The 21350-nt window shown below is 42.5% G+C and overlaps 1 pseudogene; it reads right to left on the bottom strand.

Annotated features, from left to right (window-relative positions):
* Positions 1 to 7312: 7312 nt before the first annotated feature.
* On the bottom strand, positions 7313 to 8088 carry LOC102965214 (annotated as a pseudogene).
* Between the last annotated feature and the right edge of the window lie 13262 nt (positions 8089 to 21350).

The raw sequence follows: 21350 nt of genomic DNA, 5'->3' as shown, positions 1-21350 counted from the left end.
TTGCCAGTAGAATCAAGTGGGATTGACTTAGGAGAGAATCCTCCTCAGGACTCTTGTTATAAATTGGGTGCTATGCTTTTTGGGGGTTCTACTAGCCAGTAAGCCAGGTCGTTTATGCCCCAACTGATACCATTATTCTTGCCTCTTTTAATTTTTAGGTAATTCTTGGTCATCTGTAATATACCGTCAAGCAGGCTTTTAAACAAAGGTAAATGGCTGGTATATTTTTAGAGCTTTCACATAATTAATCCCCCCTCTGTCAGCTTCATATATGAAAAGCAGGGAATAAAGTCGTACAGTTATAATTTACAATTTTTCTTTCTCAAAGCTGTAATTATTGCTTCATTGCCTTTTAGTATTTCTTATTGCAGAGTAAATTTTTGAGGCCAGAAATTTTGTGTAGTTATGTGTCATCTTTTTTTTTCTTTAACTGGATGCCTGAAGAACTTTTCTTTATATTATAATGCTTTCCAGGATGAGTCTCCTTTTTAAGAAGTTTTACCACAAGTAAAACAAGGTCTTTAATTTAGCTTTTTTGCTCCCGGATTCAAACTATTTACTCCCTCTGAACTTCAGGTGTTTTCTCCTTCCCTCTTTTTTTCCTTCTCTGTTCCCATCCTTCCTTCCTTTCTCTTTATTCCTATAAAATGAGGATGATAATGCTTCACCAGATTGTTGTAAGGATTAAATAAGACACTGCATGCTGAGAGCTTATCTGGTAAATACAGTCCTGCTCAGTTAAAAATAAATAAGGAAAAAGTCGTTATTTTTCTCATTGGGCAAATCCTGCATTAGTAAAATGCAGCATAGTTGGAGAAATAACTAGTCACTGGTCCCGATATTAAATAACAGAAGCATCCCAAATGTTCATTCATGTCTGTTGTAATAGGGTTGACTTGTGTGTGTGTATCTGTATATATATTTTCAGGTCTGTGACATTGTTCTCTGAACACAGAAGGTGTTGAAAAATGCTCAAGAGTTTTTTTGATTTACTCCAAAGATTTTTGTGCCTGTGAGTGTTGGGGTACAGTGGGATAGAGGAGGGCTGGGGATTGCCTCTTTTTATTTATTGATTGATGGATTGATTGAGGTCAGCAGGAGAGGTTGCACAAAGCTCTGAGCACAAGATGGGGGGAGTGAAGGGCTATTGTAGGCTGTGGCTCTTCCACCAGCCTTCTGACCCAGCTTGAAGCCTGGTCACCCTGGTTCAACCTAGAATGCCTCTCTCCTCCCTTGTACACCTCCCTTGTTCTGATCTGTGCCCGGGAAATGTGTCTCTGAGTTGGGACTTCAAGTTGATATGGGCTTCCTCTGAGGAGTGAATATTTGGGGAGTCCTCTCTTTTTTTTCTTCTCCTTCTTGCTTCCCTTTCTTCTTCTCTTCTCCTGCTTGGTTTCTTCCCTCCTCCACTTCTCTGCACTTCACAGAATTACAGAATTTGCACTGATGAGAGGAAATGACCTGCCAGGATGTTAAGGAAGGTCGTCAAGCAAATGTGACCTCTGGTTCACCTGTGAGCTAACCTGGGCAGTGGAGGCTCCTCACTTTCTCCCCTGTCCTTGGGATGTATGCTCTGCTCACTGTTCCCAGAGTGGGAGCAGTTTCAAGGACACAGTGTTGAGAGAGAAAGGTGTTGGTGAGACCACCTGAATGGTATATGCAACTGAACCCAGTTAGTCTCGGTATGAACTTTAAGATTCTGGCAGGCAGCTCGGAGATCTACTCATCTTGCAGTTTCCCAGGACAAACCTCATATGTAAGTTCTCTTGCCTATAAAACCTGCCTCCAGCCAGTCTGGAGTGACCCGCCTCTTTCTTTGGTATCTCCTTGCCTACTGTGTATGGCACCCAGTTTGCAAACCAACAGAAGGTTGAGTATCAGCAATAGGATTTCTCCCCATTTTCCAACCAATATGTCTCTTAGGGCTGAAGCCCCAAATTTTTGATATTCCATTTTCTCCCTTGAGAGGCACCATTCTGTAATCTGTCTATATCCTCTAGCTAAGGAAATTTTATTTTCTGTGGTCTGCATTATGAAGAAAGAATATGTTGTCTTTTTTTTCATTTTATAAGTTGTGAAATTATGTGATAATGTGAGTATGAGCGTTTTCAAACTTGAAAAATTCCTCAAGCTCAGGTATTACCCTTGGAGGCAGTGTCCTCACCTAACATATCCCTTGAGGTTTACCAAGGTAGGTTGGTGAGACTCTCTTCAAAAATGTCCAGTGTGTAGAAGAAACTTTTCTTGCTCACGAGCCCTGAGCACGTCTCTCCTTGAGTCTTGCCAACTCAAGTTGGCATAGGCCCCTGGATTGCTCAGTGGTCATGCAAATGGAGTTACCATGACCTACCTGTGTGAAGGGGCTACCAGAAAGTCAGCCACAATGTCTACTGTGTGTTTTTATAAGCAAACTTACTTATCAGCAAGAGGACCTTTGAAAGGATGCCTTTTAGATTCACAAGCTCTGAGGTTTAGATGACATGAAAAACTCATGTTTTCCCAGCTACTCAGACTTGCTGAACGTTTCTGAGAAATGTTGATGTCACCAATGGCAAAACAAGTGCCCATCTACACATCATTAGCGATCCTTGCAATTCTGGATTTATGGCCATCTTTCTCTCTCTCTTTGTTCTCTCTTCTGTCCTCCTCTTCCCCCTCCTCTTCTTCCCTTTTCTCTTTCTGTCTCTGGTTTTGCAATCTTGGCTATCATTGTTTAAAATATATTCTCTTTTTTTGTCCAGCTGGAGAAAGATATGTTGTATAGACATTTTCAAGGCCTTGGAGAAACAGTGGGCCCACTCCTCTTTCATGAAAATCCCATGTCACTGCTATAATGTGGCAGAGTCAAGACCCGTCTGTCAAATATCCCAAAGCCCAGGTTCTAAACTTCGGTGAACTCCACCAGCAACCATACTTGTAGTATTAACAATAGCATAACATTAAGGGGGTGCCAAAAGGGAAGATCACTAAAGGCCATCATGGAAGAATCATGTCGGAGTCACATCTTCTTTTAGGAGTCTTGGGTTTCTGGTCCTTCTTTGTATTAGACTATTGTGAAATTGGATGGATTACTTTTCTACCTGTACATCAGAGAAATTAATAGCTGTCCCATTTTGAAAAGAGAAACAGGAATAGCCACGATCAATCTTTCCTGATCATGGTGCCTGCACGTTTTTAACAGAGCTTCCTTCTTTAAATTGAACTTCAGTTCTTTCCTGTGCGCTCAGAGATGAGGCTTTGTTCTCCCCCTGACGTACTGCCTTCCCTGCTTCACTTTCTAAGCTAATGGCCTTTCATTTACTGGAAGAACTTTTTTCTGTGGTGCTCAAAGATAGTTGGGTGCTTCAGCTTCAGTAAAACCTGGATTCAATAAAACCATTCTTGGAAGTGTCCTGTGAACAATCAATCAAGATAACTCACTGCCTTAGGACTGGTCTCTTGGAAGTGTCCTGAATGAACACCTTATCACTCAGAGAAAATGACCAAGTGGAAGAGAGAACCTCTCCAAATGTCATTTGTAATCAAGGCAGTTTGCTGTATTACCCAATCAGCCAACAAGAACACTTTTTCTTTTGAGTTTTTTTTTTTAATGAATCTACTTTATGGAGATAGTTGGGGGGTGTGGGATAGAGGTCTAGATTTTGCTGAGGACATATGTCTTTCATGTCTTAAAAGATAGGCTCTGCAAATCTATTGTACCTAGAGATTAAATCAGAACTCCATTTGTTACTTTCCTTGAGAAAAAAATAAATGGACATTTTGATTTTCATGAAAAATTGGGAAGGATTAAAGAAATGAAGAAAGAAAAATGTGGATCCCTTACCACTGGATATGGTTTATCTAATCATAAATGAAGATGATTATAAATTTTATTTCTTTATTTTCATCTCTCTTTTTGGCAACATCTTCTTCCCCATACACCCTAACTGGGCTGAAACTTCTAACACAACAGCCTCTTATGTAGAACAGAATTGGGGTGTTTATCAGGTCCTCTTGGGAGGCAACAAGGTGTAGCAGAAAGCGGACAGGTTTGGAGATTGACAACTCTAACTCCTGAGTTAGAATTTTACTCAGGAGATATGTGATGTTGGGCTCTTTGCTAAACCTCTCTGAACCCCAGTTTCTCACTTGTCAAAGCAGGTTTAATACCTTAAGGTCTTAGATCAAAAGGCAGGGGCTCAGTGATAACTTTCTTGAGCATATGATCTAAATAGCACTATTTAGATGATTTCCTAGTGGCCCAGACGGCACTTTGCATATTATAAATGCTCTATAAATTTTTGTTAAGTTGTTAGATGAATAAATGATGGAATCCCTACTTCATAGAGTTACTCTGATGGTCATTTCAGACAATGTTTGGAAAGCTTTCAGTACAATGCTTAATATTCAGTAAAATCTTGAGATATAATCATCCACACAAGTTTAGCCACTGGAACATCTACATGAGGGGGAGGTCACAATGCTCACATGGGTCCTATAGGATGGACCCCCCCCCAGCACAGTTTTCCGTGGGGACTCTGAGGCAGTGCTCCTAAGCTCAGGGTTTCTAAGTCATTTTCTGTATTTCAGAAAACCTAGTGAGAATACTACCTTTAGCCTCCCTGAAATAGCATGTGCTAGGGACCTCAGAATTGTTTATTTTGGGCTGTAGTTAAACCAACTCAGTATGGTAATGTGGTATCCCTGCTTATCTCACGCTGCTCAGACATGCTGCTTGGTGGTTATCTGTGTCTGTTTAATTAGAAGTGGAAATTAATTAATTAATTAATTGGATGTAATGAGTGCTGGTTTTTTGTTTTTTTGTTTTTTTTTTAATGAACACAATCTTTGAAATCTTGGTGGATGAGCAAGGTAGAAGAAGAGAATGAGAAATCCCTGTGGTGATGAGTAGATTGGACACCACTGACCTCAGAGGAATTGCAGGTGTCCCAAGTGTCAGGTTGGGCTGGGAGATCCTGGAGGTCATTTGAAACTGATTAATAGAAGCCATTCTTAGGAGCACAGAGCTTGGGAGGAATAATTTAGCTAAGACAACAACCCCCTCTTTCGTTTGTCCTGGTTTCCTCAAAGATGCCAATGGGACCCAGTTCATGGTACTGCTCAGTTCTCCATCTTTTGCAAACATTTCCATTCTGGTTTAGTGTGTGTTGTTTGGTGGGGTTTGGTGCTGGGGAGGGAGTATGGAACTACAGCTGATACAGTTGGTTCTTTCCTGTTCTCCAACAGAAGCCTGAGACTATTCTTGAGTCGTTTTTGTGGCAAACAAACAAATAAATGAAACAAAAGAAATGTTACGTTTGCAGTCATGGTCCGGGACATTATGACTTGGGTTTGTTGAGCACACATCTCTTCCCTCTGGGAGCTCAGGTAAATTCCTCTTTAGGAAACAAAAATCTTAGAAAATCATAGCTGGAATAGTTGACTCTCCTCCTCTCACAGAGGTGGGGGAGTGCATAAACTATTGCAAATTGCTTGTTTGATGCTGGATTTTCCCTTCATTACGAAAAGCATAGCTATAAATGCCATCGTTATGAAATCCATAGAGCAAGATTAATCCTTAGGTGGGAATCCATATAAGTAATAATAATTCTTGTTTTCCTCATCAAAAACAAACTGTGAAGCATCATCATATTTAAGTACAATGCCATTTGAGGTGTTTTTTGTTTTTTTGTGTAGCACGGTTGGCATTGCTTGATGAGGGCTCAGATATTCTATAATAATCAAAGACACTTAGGCAGTTTTTCTTCCTGTAAGTAATTTTAGCTAAGAAATCAACCAGAGTTAAGTACTGCATTTGGGCAGGAAAATAAGGTACTTTCAGATTTATTTGTTATATGCTAATATCCCAGGGAGAAACATATTTTCAGACACAGAACAAAGAAACAATAGATGTTCATGAAAATGTAATTTCACAGCCACGTTTTACAATTCAAAGTTTCAGATTCTTTTCATATGTTGTTAGTAACAATCTTGGAAGGATTTTTTTTTTAAGATGTGTTCGAAAGTGCTTGCTTCTTTTAATTCTCAGTTTTTGGAAGTAAATACTGAGTGATTGCTACATGTCTCAAGGTGAGATAAAAGGAGACAGTGGTTATGAATCCTGACCTCAGGGATTTTATTGTCTTACTTGGTGAGTGGGACAGACGTGTGAAAAGCAAATAAAATAGCACAATCCACAGAATTAATGCAGTTGGCAATGCCACTGGTTTCTGAACAAAGGTGTAGAGGATGAGGTACGGGGTATCATTTCTCTGAGTTATGTGTTGCACCTTGTGCCCATCATTTCCTGGAATGCTCTTTGATCTTTCCAATACCTCTTTGAGTTTAAGGGAAGCGATTTGCTAGCAGCTGTTCTAACTCTTTCCCAAACCCTAGGCCAGCTCTTCCTTTTGTAGCTGACTTTCCTTACAGTGTATCAGATTAATTAAAAAGCATCCTATCTAACATTCGATATCACTCTCTGTTGAAAAATTTTTGAAAGGATGTTCGAATCATTTTTGCCTTTAAGGTGATTTGGGTACGTGCCATCCAATTTAGAATTAGTCGGCAATTGTATGAATTCCTCGGAGTATGTATTCATACTTGTGTAGTGAGAAAAATCTAGCCAAAGTGTTGTTTTTCCATAAAGTGAAAAATTTTTAATGAAATCTAGCTATGAAAAAAAGTGGCATAATATTAAATTTTGTAGATAATTAAACGTTTATTCAAATTTTCAGTTGTCTTGTTAAAGCCACCCTCATTTCATAGGCCGCTGAAAAATTCCTCCACAGGTTTTGCACAGAACTTCAAATACCATGGAACAAATATAGAGAGCACAAAAAAAGCATCTTCCTTGCTTGGTAGGTAAGGCCTTTCCAAGAGAAGTTACTACGTTGTCATCAGAGTGACACGAAATAGAGAGCCTGAGAGGTCTTTGATGTTTTGCCCACTTTAGCCGTTGAACAAAACCCCAAATGACTTACATTTCTTTCTTCTTCCTTGGTAGCACTTGGGTTGTGGTTTTAACTGAGGATGAGATGGGGAGCTCCTCTGTTAGTTGAACAGAATGTCTTCTTCAACGATTCAATGCATCTATTTAGCTCTCTTTGCATATAACGAAGAGCCATATGACCAATCATCTTCAAGGAGAAGGCATCTAATATTGAACAGTTCTGCATTTCAGACGTCATGCTAGTGCCATAGTTTTTGTTTTTGTTTTTGTTTTTACAAAGCAGACAATTTTTATTCACAATTGGGATGGCAGAGGGGAGGTACCCTCAGGTCAGTCCAAAAGCAGAGATACTGGGTGGAGCAGATGGTGCAGGGCAAGGACTCAGCACTCGTCCTCACCCAGTAGGGCGTTAAGGGTTTCGGGCAGCCAGGCTGGACCCTGGAGCTGAAGTTGGGGTGTCCTCATCCCCTCCCCCTCCTCATCCACATCTCGGTCCTCCTCTCCCTCCTCCTCACAGGAGCTGCTTAGCTCTTCTTCTTCCTCCTCCTCCTCGTCACCTGCTGGCCCCACCCTGCCCTGCAAAACCACCAGCTCTGTGGTCTCCAGATGGGACTCCCAGTTGCCTTTCTGTTCACTGTAGCCTGGTGGCTGAAAACACAGGCGGAGGCGGCCATCCAGTGCCAGACACAGGAGGCTATTGGCTGCTCTGTACACATCATTCCGGGCTGCCTTGGCTGTCATATAACCACGTTTCTCTGCCCGGGCTTCACAGATGTCCCAGGCACACCAGGGATGTTCTGTTGAGGGATCCCTGGCCTCTGGGTGGCGCAGGTGAGGCAGGACCTGCACAGGGATTCGAGAGGCCAGATAGCCCACTGCGGTGTATGGCTCCTGGATTTGGGCAATGGGGTAGATCCCCGCCAACAGCTGCAACTGCCTGGGCAGAAGGAGGGGAATATGATGAGTCCAGGGCAGTCACAGAGCTTCACAGAGGGGGTGAGAAAGTAGGTTTGAAAGTATCGGGTATGGCCGGGGGTTCTGGAGACACTCACGACCTACCGCCCCACCAGCCCGTTGATCAGCGAGGATTTTCCCACATTTGGGAAACCCATACAGTCAATGGTCACCACTCTGTCTTTGCAGCGCTCCCGGGTTGGGCAGGTAAGTTGAGGAAGTCCCAAATATATGAGCCCAATATTTTAAAAATTGTTTTACAGATGAGGCAACTGGGGAATTTAAGTATTGTATCCAGTTACCCAGAGCTAGTAAGAGGGAGTATCGGCAGCAGACCCACACATTGTGCAGATAACCACATACTCATATAGTTACCTTGATTTTTTATCAATTTTTAAATAATAATTTTGCTATTGCCGGTGTTAAAGACTACTCTATCATTAGTTATAGTAATGTCACCATTTTTCCCTTGGATTTTTTTGAGGATGAACACATTGACCATAAATTATAATAGTTCTGCCACGTTCTTCTCACTCTTTGTCCTTTTTCCCTTGTCTTATTATTTTAGTTAGGTTCTGAAAAGCAATGTGACACAAAAGCCATAGTAATGGGTCTCTTTTTATATTTCATAGCCTTAATGCAAATATTTTTAATATTTAACCATTAAGAATGGTATTTGATATAGGACTTTGGGAGACTAGCTTTACACATCTAAGAAGACTCTTATTCCAATGTTGCTGGAATTCTTTTCTAAACATATATTAGTGTTGAATTTTGTGAATGCTTCATATGATTTTTTTCCATGTGTTCATGTACATTTCTTCAGAGGCTGTAGAACTACAGCCTCCAATCCAGAAAATTCTAATATTTGGCCCTGAAAGCCTTTTCCAGTTTTAAATAGAGATTGACAAATGTGATTTGGGGTCACCTAGTTAGAATGCTCTACAGGAAAAAAAAGCAAAACTTTGTGACATTTCATTCCATATTCCATGTGGTTTTAACTAACATTTCACCTTAGCAAGCAGCTCTTGTTTATTTTTACATGTCCGGTTGGTAAAAACAAAAGTAGAACGATAAACTTCTTTCCCCCTTCTTTGAACTGTTTGTAGCAGCGGCAGTGTGAGAGCCATCAAGATGAAATTAGATTGTGTGTGGTTGCGTCTCCTGACATACTCCTAGCCTCTTGAAAGCCCCCTGCACACTGGAAGCCACGCAGTCTGGGAAACCAATACCAGATTTTTGATGTTGGAATCCGTCTCCCTCCTCCAGATGCCTCCAACTCTGGAAATATGGGGCCAACCTGTCTCTGAAAAATTGAGCTTTTTAGAAGTTTCAAGGACAAAGGTTTAACTCTTGTGGTGGCTCCAAACCGCAAATGCTTTCGCATGTGAGTTGTTCATGTTTGACATTTGGGCTCAGAGAAAAATAGTTTCCACTCGCCGTGGCTCTGGGTGGCAGAAGTCCCAGTTCCAGTTCTGGCTGCGTCATGTCGTGCCTCTTGACCTTGCTTACCTCTTCTGTAATAGGAAGCAATTGAACTCTATAATGTGCTGACATCCAGGTTCCATTTCTAGGAACCATGGGGTGCTGACAGCTTTTATGTCTCTTCCTGTCTTTCCCGTTGGCCTGCTTATGCCTCTCCAAGGACGCCTGAGTACAAGTACAATCACAGTCACTTATCCTATGTTGAAGATAACTGTGCCCGTCAATCCAGGTTGGACCACACAGTAGATGTGAGGATAATGGATAAGTCATGACTCTTTTATTTGCATGTGAAAGAATGCGCTCAAAGTTGCTTAAGCAAAAATAGGCTGCTGTAATGGAAAGTCCAGGGAGCAGGCAGTCTTCACACACAACTGGATCCAGGTTCAAAGAGTTGTGTCAGAACGAGTCCCTCTCCTCTTCTCCCTGCCTCTTGGCTCAGTTCTCCTCCACATTGGCTGCATCCTTAGGCAGCTTTCCCCACACCAGCTTTAGCTTGCATTAGACCCTTGGTATAAAATCCTTTTCCCAATAGTCTCACCCAAAGTCTTGAGCAGTCTCTTGTTTCTGCTTGTCAGTCATGGCTATGTCAGTCAGGGTCTCACCAGGAAATAGGAATGGGATGATTTGAGGAGAGTTGAATGAAAGGACTATTCTCAAACTATAGGCAGTGTGTAGGAAAACTACAGGGAACTCTGGGGTCATAACACTGAGGTCTTATTATTATTCCTAGGCTTGAAAACAGAAAGGGCTGTCTGCCAGGAGTTATGACCTTTGGTTAACAGTTGCAGTGAACCCAGGTGAATGCATAGCTTACTCTTGAACTCCTTCCTCCTCCTTCTTTCTTTATTTTTCTTTTTTAAATTAATTTTTTAAGGTTTATTTATTTTTGAGAGAGAGAGATAGAGAGACAGAGCGTGAGCAGGGGAGGGGCAGAGAGAGGGAGACACAGAATCGGAAGCAGGTTGCAGGCTCTGAGCTGTCAGCACGGAGCCAGACGCAGGGCTCCAACTCATGAACCGCAAGATCATGACCTGAGCTGAAACTGGACGCTTAACTGACTGAGCCACCCAGGCACCCCATCTCCTTCTTTCTTGCACAAAGCAGGGTGCAGAGGGATGGAGAGTGGACTCAGGAGTCAAATGGGATATCCATCCTATGCTCATTTTTTAATCAATCCCCATAACCAGTGGAAAATAGTGTCTGATTGGTCAGACCTGAGTCCATGCTCATCCTTGGAGCTGAGGACGAGGTCAGGCTGAACTTGAAATGAACTAAGTGTGTGTGTGTATGTGCGTGCGCGTCTGCACACACACACATGCGCATGTGTGCACATGCAGGCTTATGTTTGCTCAGCAAAAACCAAGGTGAGTTGCCAGAATAAGAGGGAACAGAGTATAGGCTGGCAAAATTAGCAGGAGACCACCATGGAGCAAATGCATTTCTGGCACTTGTTCTAATCTCAGAGAGCCAATATCTTCCCTTGGCCTTTTCCTCCTGGGACCTGAGTGAGGCTTGATTGGCAGAGGTGGTCTTGGCTGCTGAGGATCTGTCTCTTCACCTTACACGGATTTGGTGATGATCTCCAGACAAAAGTCAGCCCCCTGTGCAAAGTTCCTTGAAAAACATGCTTCACATGCTGATGGGCTGGTCTGACCAGGGCTTCAATTTGAGTTGACCTTTGGCTCCCCGTCTACTGCCTCTAAGCCTTGCTCATTCCAGGTCAGTGTGTGCTGTCCTTTTCCCTGTCCCTTGAGACACAACTCCGGTTCCTTTTCTTCATCTGCAATGCCAAACTCAGCCAACAATTTTCCCCTCTGTTTTGCATTCCATGTGTTATTTCCCATTTCAGGTGCTCAGATCCAGAATTCCAACAGCTTGCAATAAAGCCAATTTTTTTTTGAGCTAATTGCCCTAGAATACTTTTCTGCTGCAAGGTGGAATTCTAGGGACTCCAGCTCTAGACAGCTCCCCCCACTGCCTGCCTACACACACACACACACAGATTGTGCACTTTCCCAGTGCTCAGTAGAGTGAATCATTACAGTCTACACAGCAGTCATTTGGTGAACAAAAGTACTTAGAATTGTGGTCACAGTAGAGCGACACGCGAGGAAGAGCAAAGTGGGAGGGAGAGAAGACCAAGGGGGGAAATACTCAGTGTAATTCTGAGCTTTGCTGGAGTAGTATCTTCAAACTCTAAATCAGAACGGTCCCCAGAAACTCAACTCTGTCCTCCTTCTCATCCCCTCTTCTCCCTGCCCCAAGAGAGGAATAAATGGGAATTGTGCACTTAAAATGACAAGGAAAACAGAGATGTATTTTCTCAGGAAGACAGCAAAATGCCTGTCACTGTTTACATGAGGCACTGATCATGTGTCTTTAGTAGAGTCATAAATATTTTTCCTGGGAGGGAGTGTAAGCACTCACACTGCACTTGTTGCTATGGCAGCTGGGCAATTTTAAATACCTAGAAATAGCAAGTCATTGGTTCGTTGGGTCTCCTTTTTTTCAGGACCAGCAGCAATTTCTGTTCTTTCCCAAGGATTTTTTTCTTTGCCATTGGAGGCCTCCCTTAGGCTGTCCCTCTCTTGGTTTCCCTGAGACTATGATAGTCTATCCATATAAGGAGAAGTCGATCCTTGCTAAGCCCATGAAGCCTTGTGACTTTGGGTGGGTAACCTAATTGTTCTTGCCTCAGTTGCCGTATTTGTGATGTGGGGAAAATAATTGCACCTCATTGTTGTGAATATTGAGTGGGATAATGCAAGTAAGTGCAGAGCACTGTGCCTGGCATTAGAAAATTTGGTTCTTCCTATTAAAAAGGAAAATAGGAAATAAGTGGCAGGAGTTCAGATGGGGTAAGCTGAGAAGGTTCTGTGATTAGACCTGAGAGCATAGGTGAGAGTGATTGGTCCTCCTCTGCCCCATCACTTCTCCTATTTCCTGATTTTTAAAAAAATATTTATTTATTTTTGTGTGAGAGAGTCAGAGCATGAGGGGAAGAGGGGCAGAGAGAGAGGGAGACACAGAATCTGAAGCAGGCTCCAGGCTCTGAGCTGTGAGCACAGAGCTCGATGCAGGGCTTGAACTCATGGACCATGAGATCATGACCTGAGATGAAGTCAGACACCTAACCGACTGAGCCACCCAGGTGCCCCTCTATTTCCTGATCTCATGTCTTGGTTAACTCTTGCTTTTTTGGACTTCCACTCTGCCTGTTCTCTCCAACAGGATTGCTATGGTAGTAGTAGACGCCATGAGGACAAGGACTGTGGCTCTACTGACTCTTTGGGTCCTCCAAGGCCCCTGGCACAATGTTTTGTACAGAGTAAGTGCTCAAGAAGTATTTAGGGTTGTTACCTACGTGGAAAAGAGGGCATCCCAAGCAGGGGAAAATGCTGATCAACACCTGGCATTGGGAAGATTTTGGCCTCTCAGGGAAATTCTTTCCCAGTCTCCTGACTCCCGTTTTCCTTTGGTTGAGATTCAGTTCATCTACAGTTCAGGAACTTGTAGATTCAGTCAACTGGCCCCCCAGAAACCATTCAGGAAGAAGATTCCATACTCCATGGTATTGCGTTTTCTGCATTGTAGGTCTCAGCCCTGGTGGGGTACTGACCAGGAAAAAAATGGGAAAGGGGGACCTGAGCAGACACCAAAGGAGTACAAAGCTACACTCAGTCTTTCTTGTCTTTCTTTGCCTTTTGAAAATACATTATTTTTAGTAAGTAATGTATAAATTTGATCTTAATTGTGGAACTATTCAAGCAAATAGATAAAAGTATCTTTATATATATTGTTATATATAATATTCTATATGTATATACCAAACATTCTATATATTCATAAAGAAAAATATACCTTTGTGTTTTTTACATATTCTATTTAGTAAATGAGATTGTTCTGTATTTACTATCTTACAGCTTACTTTTTCTCCTTAGCTATCATAAAAATCGTACAGATTTTTCTGTCAGTACTCAATCTTTTTCTTAGTACTGTTGTTCCATAGTTTATTTAATTAGTCATCTCCTAATGAAGATTTAGGTTGTTTTTAATTTTTCTGTATTGCAAAGAACAGTGTAAAACATGAGTTGTTGTACACAGATACTTATTTGCTCTAAGACAAATACCTTGCGATAGAATTTCTGGGCCTTTAATTAAGTCTTATTTTGTACTTTTAAGTTTTTATTTTCTTCATAAAGTTTTGGAAATTTTTGTGGGCATTATTCTTAGCTAGTTTCATAATTATATTTCTATTGTAAACAGAATTTATTGTTCCATTATATTTTGTGATGGGATAGCTTTGGTGTGCAGGAAAGCTACTGATTTTTTTAAAAATATTTGTTTGTTTGTTTAGTGAAAGCGGGTGGGGGGGGCAGAAAGAGAGGGAAAAAGAGAATCCCAAGTAGGCTCTGCAACGCCAGCACAGAGGTCTATACTGTGAATCATGAAATCATGACCTGAATGGAAATCAAGAATCGGATGCTTAATGAACTGAGCCACCCAGGTGCCCCCCAAAACTACTGATTTTTAAGTGCTGATATTCCTTTTGACTACATTGATGGAGCTACTTCTGAATCCTAAAACTCTCTTAGATTTTCCAGTTCAGTCATCATATCATCTGCAAACAGTGAACTATCACTGTTTTCTAATACAAGCACTGTATTAGAAATAGAAGCACTGTTTTCTAATGCTTCTATTGCATTTTCTTATTACATTTATGACACTATTTATGTGATTTTGGCTAACTTTTCGCTATGTTTAACCTCATAGATGACATATCTTAAGAATAGTCAGGAGGATATAGATTTACTGCTCTTTCGTGGAACTTCTGAGGAACAGTTATTTCTGCCATGAGAAATGGTTTGGTGATGACAGGAAAACACATAGGGCTAGATTCCAAGTGAGATGTAATGGGAAAAAAAGATTGGAATGTTCTTTGAGTTGAAGAGCCATCTAAAGGTTGCCAACGACATCCACTAACCAAAAACCAGGCGGCCCTTATGGATGTGGCTATAGGCTTTTTACAAGTTTTTGTCTTGTGGCAAGTTTTGTCCTTGTGATTGGAAAGGAGGTTTCCAGACTTAATGTAGGCTCTTGCTGTGTCCCGCCCAGATAGACCCAGACAGATAACCATCATTTACACCTGTGAAGATGACAGTGTGAGATGCTCCTGACCTTGCTATGGTGAGACGTATGTTTTGGCTATACTGAGGACTGGTTTTCCTGATCCATTCACCTCCATTCTGATTAGTGGCCTACATTGTAAGGTAATGTCAAAGACTGGCAGTTTTAACAATGGAACAAAATAAGCTGATGGGATATATATCTAATCTACAAACTTTGATCTCTTTTGCACAAATCTCTGAATTATGGATTTAACCAAACTAATGGTGTGGTAGTAGGAGTGGAAGCTGACCAATGGGGAATTATCAGAGACATACTATAGAAATCAATATAATGAGGATCAGAAATTCTTGAGTATTGATGCGACCAAATTCAGTAGTCTTTCATCAGATCTTTGAGGGAGACTGTACCTCATATATCCTTGTGTTTCAGTGGTCATGAATCACCTATTGCAGAAGGCTTCAAGTCACAGCTCCCTTTGGAAAGAGATTTTAGAGTTGCTCTGCCTCAGTGGAAGTTGGATTCTAATGTAATGCTTTAATTTTCATGATTTTAGACTCCTCCCCTCCTTCTCTTAAAAAAAAAAAATTTTCGCCGAGAAATCCCTCCCCTGGAGTTCAGGGATAACAAGGAAGTTGCTGAACTTCAAGTGAAAACCTGAGACTTTAATGAAGTAGATTTTCTCATCTTCCTTCCTCTTCCCTCAAGAAAACGTCAAACTTTGGAACTCAGAATGGAACTGAAGGGCCTTGGGTAAATGTGCACAAAGATGAAATGACAATGTAGGCATCCTGGCTCAGGAACAGACGATCGTAACGATATTGCTTCTGTGTGTGTTCCCCTCTCTCTCTCATGTTCATTTCTTTCTGAGTAATGTTTTGGGCCCAGTGGAGAAGCTCATGATGTTTTTTGGTAGCTGAAATGAGGTTAAAGGAATGAAGTTCTGCCAACTAAAGTTTGGGAGGAAAATGCTTAGTAGCTGCTGGGACATAGCCAGTTCCTGGGAAAGAGGTTGTGTAACCAGAAAAGGAACTCAGTAGTTTGTACAGCAGTGGATGGATCTCGAGCGTAGGTCCCAGCACTTTGGTGGACACTGGGGAGATTCTGGTTTGAAAATTGGTCAGAAATAAGTTTCTACTGGACTGTAAGCTCCATGAGGGCAAAACTGCTGTCCTCTTGGCCAGGGCATCTCAAATGTCTTGGCCACAAATATGTGCTTGGAAAATCAATTGAGTAAGTCCAAAGGGGAGAAATTAGAGTGATACAGTAGATACCTCTGACACCTGTGTCACATCTCCTCCTCTCCCTCTGAATCATCGGCAGGTGCCTGGGAAATTTTAGACTCACTCCATGATACGCAGTATGCATGTCTTTCCTGCAAAGTATGATGTGTCTTCCTGCATTCTGCCTTGGGTCTGCTCTCAGGTCACCAGGGTTTGCATTGTCATGTAGTGCAAACTAGAGGTAGGGTAATGTTAATGTTTTTGGGGTGTTAGGAGGACTGACACTAGCCAATGAGGTCTGGGAGCTGGTGGATATACGTTGGCAGATAAAGTCTCCTGTGTTTAAATGGACAACTGTGAGAGATACCCTGTAGGTGTGGAAGAGAGTCGCAGTTGCTCAGGACAGTGACCTCAGTGATACACCGTGACACTGGTTTTTCCTCCTTCGCTATCCTGTTTTTCTACCTCCCTCACTCTTGCTTCCCGAGATCATCTGCCAAATAAAACACTTGCACCCTAGCCCTTGGCTCTCACTCTGCTTTGGAAGAAACCCTAACTAAGACAAGTTTGTAGGAGAGGGGGGCATAAACTTTTGTTTTTCCGAATGGGTCTTCCCATGATTTCAGTCTTGCTCATGTTCCACTATGAGCCACATTGGTGGCATCCTAACTATTAGGGATTTAGAGGATTAGCCCTGGGTCTGGCTGCTTGGGTTCACTACCTATAAGCTGTGTGACCCTGGGATTGGTCCTTAAAAAGATTAACAAAGTGCCTCATTTTCTTTTTCTGTAAAATAAAGATAATAACAGTGCATAACTACCATGGTGACTATTCAAATGCAGTGAGAGCATGTTTGTGAAACTCTTCGGCACCATTCTGGCACATGTTAAGTGCTCAGCCATGCTAGCTTCCCCGAGGACAGTCACTTCTCATGTGATGCTACTTTCAATCTTTTATAAATTCTGGCTGTCTGTGTATACCTATTATACCTCTACCTCAAGTGTGAGTTTCTGAGGACTGGAACCTGTGGCTTTTCCATATTAATGCGCTCTGCTGTCCATCATTGTGACTTAAACAGAGTAGGCATCCAGTGGCGTTATATGAATGAAAGAATGTCCTTGCTGTTATTGGCAGCGATTTGAATAGGAGTAGCCTATTCTCAAAACCTGGATGTCTGGAATCACTGTACTGTCCTTCGGAAGCAAAGACTGACCTCCCACGGCAAGGACTTTGTTTCCAGAAACATCATCATTATTGGATGGCATTTGTAACTGATTGAGTCATTCAGAGTAGGAATTTATTTTTTCCTCTCTACTAGGGCTATCCAATAGAACTTCCTTTGATGCTGGGAATGTTTTTTCTGCTTTCTAATGCAGTAGCCACCAGACACATGTGGCTCTTGAGCACTTGAAATGTGATTGAGAAACTGAACTTTAAATTTTATTTGCTTTTAAATAATTTGAATATAAAGAGCCACACATGATTAGGATCCACGGTCCTGGCCAAATAGTGCAGTACTCTGTGGTTCCAGCACCTAGCCCGTGCCTGGGGTTGGTGCTGACATGTTTGCTCAGGGAAAGAGTGAGTGCTTGCTAAACCCTTATCTTTCCATATCTATTCTCTTCTTTTTTGGAAAATGTTTATTTATTTATTTTTGAGAGAGAGAGTGCAAGTTGGGAAGGGGCAGAGAGAATGGGGGACAGAGGATCTAAAGTGGGCTCCGTGCTGACAGCAGAGAGCCCGATGCGAGGCTCAAACTCTCCAACCGCGAGATTATGACCTGAGCCACCCAGGCACCCCAATATCTGTTCTCTTCTTCGCCTTCCCCAACTGCCCTGTGAGGAAGCAGAGTAGAGCGATTATGTCTTACAGGTGGTGATGGTGATGATACCACTGTCTGTGCTCCTACCATCACCACTACTCCTAGTAACGATAGCAACAATGGACAGGTGTTGAGTTACTCCAGTCATGTGTTAGGTAATTTAGACGTCCTGTCTTCTTATTTATTCCTCATAATGACTCCATGAGGTGGTCTCTTATTTTGGACTTCCCCTTGTATTAGTCTTCTAGGGCGGCCATTACATAATACCACAGACTGGGGGCTCACTTAACAGAAGCTTATGTTCTCACAGTTCTAGAAGCTGGAAGTCCAAGATTGAGGTGTCAGAAGGTTTGGAATCTCCTGAGGCCTACTTTCTGTGCATGGATGTGCTCTCACTGTGTTTTCACATGGCCTTTCCTCTGTGTGTCTTTTCCTCTTATAAGGGCACCAGTCAGACTGGATTAGGGCCCATGCTAACAACCTCATTTTAACTTAATCTCTTCTTGAAAGGCCCTGTCTCCAAATATAGTCACATTCTGAGGTACTAGGGTGCTAGGACTTCAACATATGAATTTGGAGAGGACACAATTCATCCCACTACACCCAAAAGAAGTCTCTGAGACAAGGATTGGGTGCAGGTAGCTCATTTGGAAAGCATAATTGAGTTTCTTTAAGGGAAAGTAAGACCTGTAGAAAAGCCCATGAAAGGGGTGCTTATGAATAGGTTTCTGAACCTCAGTCCTGCTGGAGAACACATGTCAGAACTGCCTGACCAGAGTCTGGAGAGGCTGGCGCATTGAGCCATAGACTTTGCATGGGACATACTCTCTAGATTTTGGAGTTGCCTCTGTCTCTGGAAAGCAGGCTCTTTTGATGCAAGAGAAAGCCCTCCAGCAGATACAGAAGAGATCAGGTGTTTAAGGTGGAAAGCTGTCAGCTTCAGCTGGAAACTCAGCTGTGCCAAAGGGAAGTAGGGAGAGGGATGGGCAGAATGTCAGCTGCACCTGCTACAGGAACGTATGGTTATTATCCCTATTTTCCAGATGAGCACACAGAGAGAGTTGAGTAACCAATAGTAAATGACGGGACTTGAGTTTGGATTTAGTTTATTTAATTGAAAAACCCCAAATCTTAGCTATCACATTAATGAAACTCATTCATTGATTGGATAGACATTTGTTGGGCCTCTTGTATATGCACATGTGCCAGTGCCAGGGATATAGCGATGGGCAAGACATAGATCTGGACTTACCTAGAATTAGTCAGTGGCAGACCTGGGATGCTAACCCAGGTCTTCGGACTCCTGGCACAGTGTTCTTTGCTCTCTCTGAGCAGAGCCATGGGACCCACGGGTGAGTTCAATGCCTTGGCTATTCACGTTCCTATTTGACTCTCCCTTCTCAATCTTAGAGATCAGTCCCTTGGTTGGCATGAAACATGTCAGCTCTTTAGCTTTGTTCCAAACAAAGGCCCCTCGGGAGATGAAGCAAGAATGTATGTGAGATTTATCACCAGGATTTGTTTTCTCCAACTCATCCACGTTTGCTCTCTCCCCTCACGTTGCCTCCTGCACACGCAGGCGTTACCAGGTGCCGTGGTCTTTGCGCTCTACAGTCTGGGACGTGGCCCTGGTAAACATAGTCAGGATGCCTGAGACGCACACGAGACACGGGCCTCCACCTGCCGCGCTCTCCATCCTCATGGATAAAGTGGGAACAGAGGGACAGAATCCAGCAGTCTCCATGAATTGCTTGGCAGGAAAAGGAAGCATCTCCTTCCAGGTTTGAGGTTTTTGTTTTTTGTTTTTTTAATTCAAGTTTATTTATTCCAGAGTAGCAAGAATATGAAATCCATATGACGACCTGTGTTTGCGTAGCTCCTAACTCTGTAAGTCTAACAGTGATCAGTATGTTGGTCTGTGCCGACATTTCTGTCTCTGGCTGGCAAATCCTTATTTTTTGCCCTTCAACTGTGCATTCACTTACAATACCTCATTTGAGTTTTACAAAAGCCTTACAAAGTAGTGAGAACAGACATTGTCTTCCATTTACAGTGCAGAAAGTGGGGTTGAAGGAGATGAACAGTTGCTCTAGTTCACAAGGTTTGGGGGAAGAAAAATTAAATTATCAATGTGAAAGGATGTCAGTGGAAGGTGAAAACATCATGCAGATATTATTGTTCTCAGTGTGACAAATCTCTTTAGTGACAGAGCTGGAATCAGAAGGCATGCTTTTTGACTTCCTGAACAGCACTGTGATTCTGCTGCTATGTGATGGTTGCTTTTACTGAGGTCTCTTGGGCTATAGAAGGGACCTAAGTACCTCCCAGGTCAATGTGGAAAATCCTGATGTGAAGCGAGTCTTACTGGGTGTTCTGGCTACTACTGCTCCAGAGCTCCAAATCTCGTGGAGTAAAACAGTGACCATTTTATTAAGCTTATGGTTTCTGTGGGTCAGAAATCCCAAAAGGGCACACAGTGGGAATGACTTGAATCTGCTTGATGATGTCTGGGGCCTCTACCGGGGAGGACTCTACTGCCGGAAGCTGGGACGTCCTTAGGACTCTTGTACGTGACTGGTGCTTGGAGTAGGAAGACCAGGACTGCCAGTCTTGTATGTGGCTTCTCCCAGGGGTTGGGGCTTCCTCACAGGCTGGCTGTTCCAGGGTGGCTTTCTTACATAGCAGCTCAGGGCTCCAAGCACAGGCATTTCACTGGACAAGGCAGAGGCTGAGTTGGCTTTTCGCTTCTGCCATACTCTTTTGCTGACAAGGGACCCACGAGCCCAGCCAACAAGGAGAGAGGACACAGACCTTACTTCTTAATGACAGGACTATCAAGGTCACATTGTAGACGACCTTGTAGGATGAAAGATACCATCACCTGCATTTTTGTAAAATGCAATTTGCCACGCCTGGTTTCAACTTATTTGTTTGTTGCCCTATATCTTAATTTATTTTTTTTAAAAAGTTCTGGAGTCACGTGTTTATGTACAGTGTTTCCATCTTTCCCTGAAAAAATGTAGATGTACAAAAGATCAGCAAACATATTAGCCTTGTGAACAAGAGACAAAACAGAAGCATAATTCACACGTTTCTGACTTCACAAGGATGGCTATTTCTATAAAGATTAAATTGGTCATTGGGTAAATAAATAAGCCATTGCACCTATTTCTGGTAGCATCTATTAATGAGGCAATTCTAGATAGCTTTAAATGGCCTTCCAGACTGTGGCTAGGATGTAGATACACATTCAGCTGCACATGTGTTAAATGCACACCTATCATCCCTTCCCCTCGAATTGATAATGCAGGTCGATAATGTGTGAAACAGGTTCGTTGAAAATTATGTTACAGTGGTAACGGTATACACACAACGTTGCAGGGTGAGGGGTTTGTAGGGCAGTGGGTGTTTCAGAGAGACAGGGTGGAAGCAGTGTGTGGTGTTACACATAAAAGCAGCCAGTGGCTCAAGCACTTGTCGAGGCTTTGGTACTGACATGCACGTGTTCATAGGAGCGGACAGGAAACAGATTACCCAAGAGTCTCTGGGAACGGGTTTTATATGGGACGAGTCTCTGGGAAAGGGGTTTTTATATAGGAAAAAAATCATCAAAGGAATGTGAGGTGGTTTTCCAAATTCCTCGTTGGTTATTCCGAAGGAAATACGGAGATGTCTTTGCCAGAGTGGCCCCAGCTTTGTGTTCAGATTTTGAAGGCACCACTAATGTTCTGATTACTGCATCCACACAAGTGCACACACACGTCATGCTCAGTGTTTTGGAGTTAGGGTCACATTAGGTTTGTACTTA

This window comes from Panthera tigris, chromosome D2 (assembly GCF_018350195.1).
Source record: "Panthera tigris isolate Pti1 chromosome D2, P.tigris_Pti1_mat1.1, whole genome shotgun sequence".
Taxonomy (NCBI): Eukaryota; Metazoa; Chordata; class Mammalia; order Carnivora; family Felidae; genus Panthera; species Panthera tigris.
The sequence above is the reverse complement of the archived record's forward strand: the minus strand, read 5'-3'. Positions and strand labels throughout refer to the sequence as shown.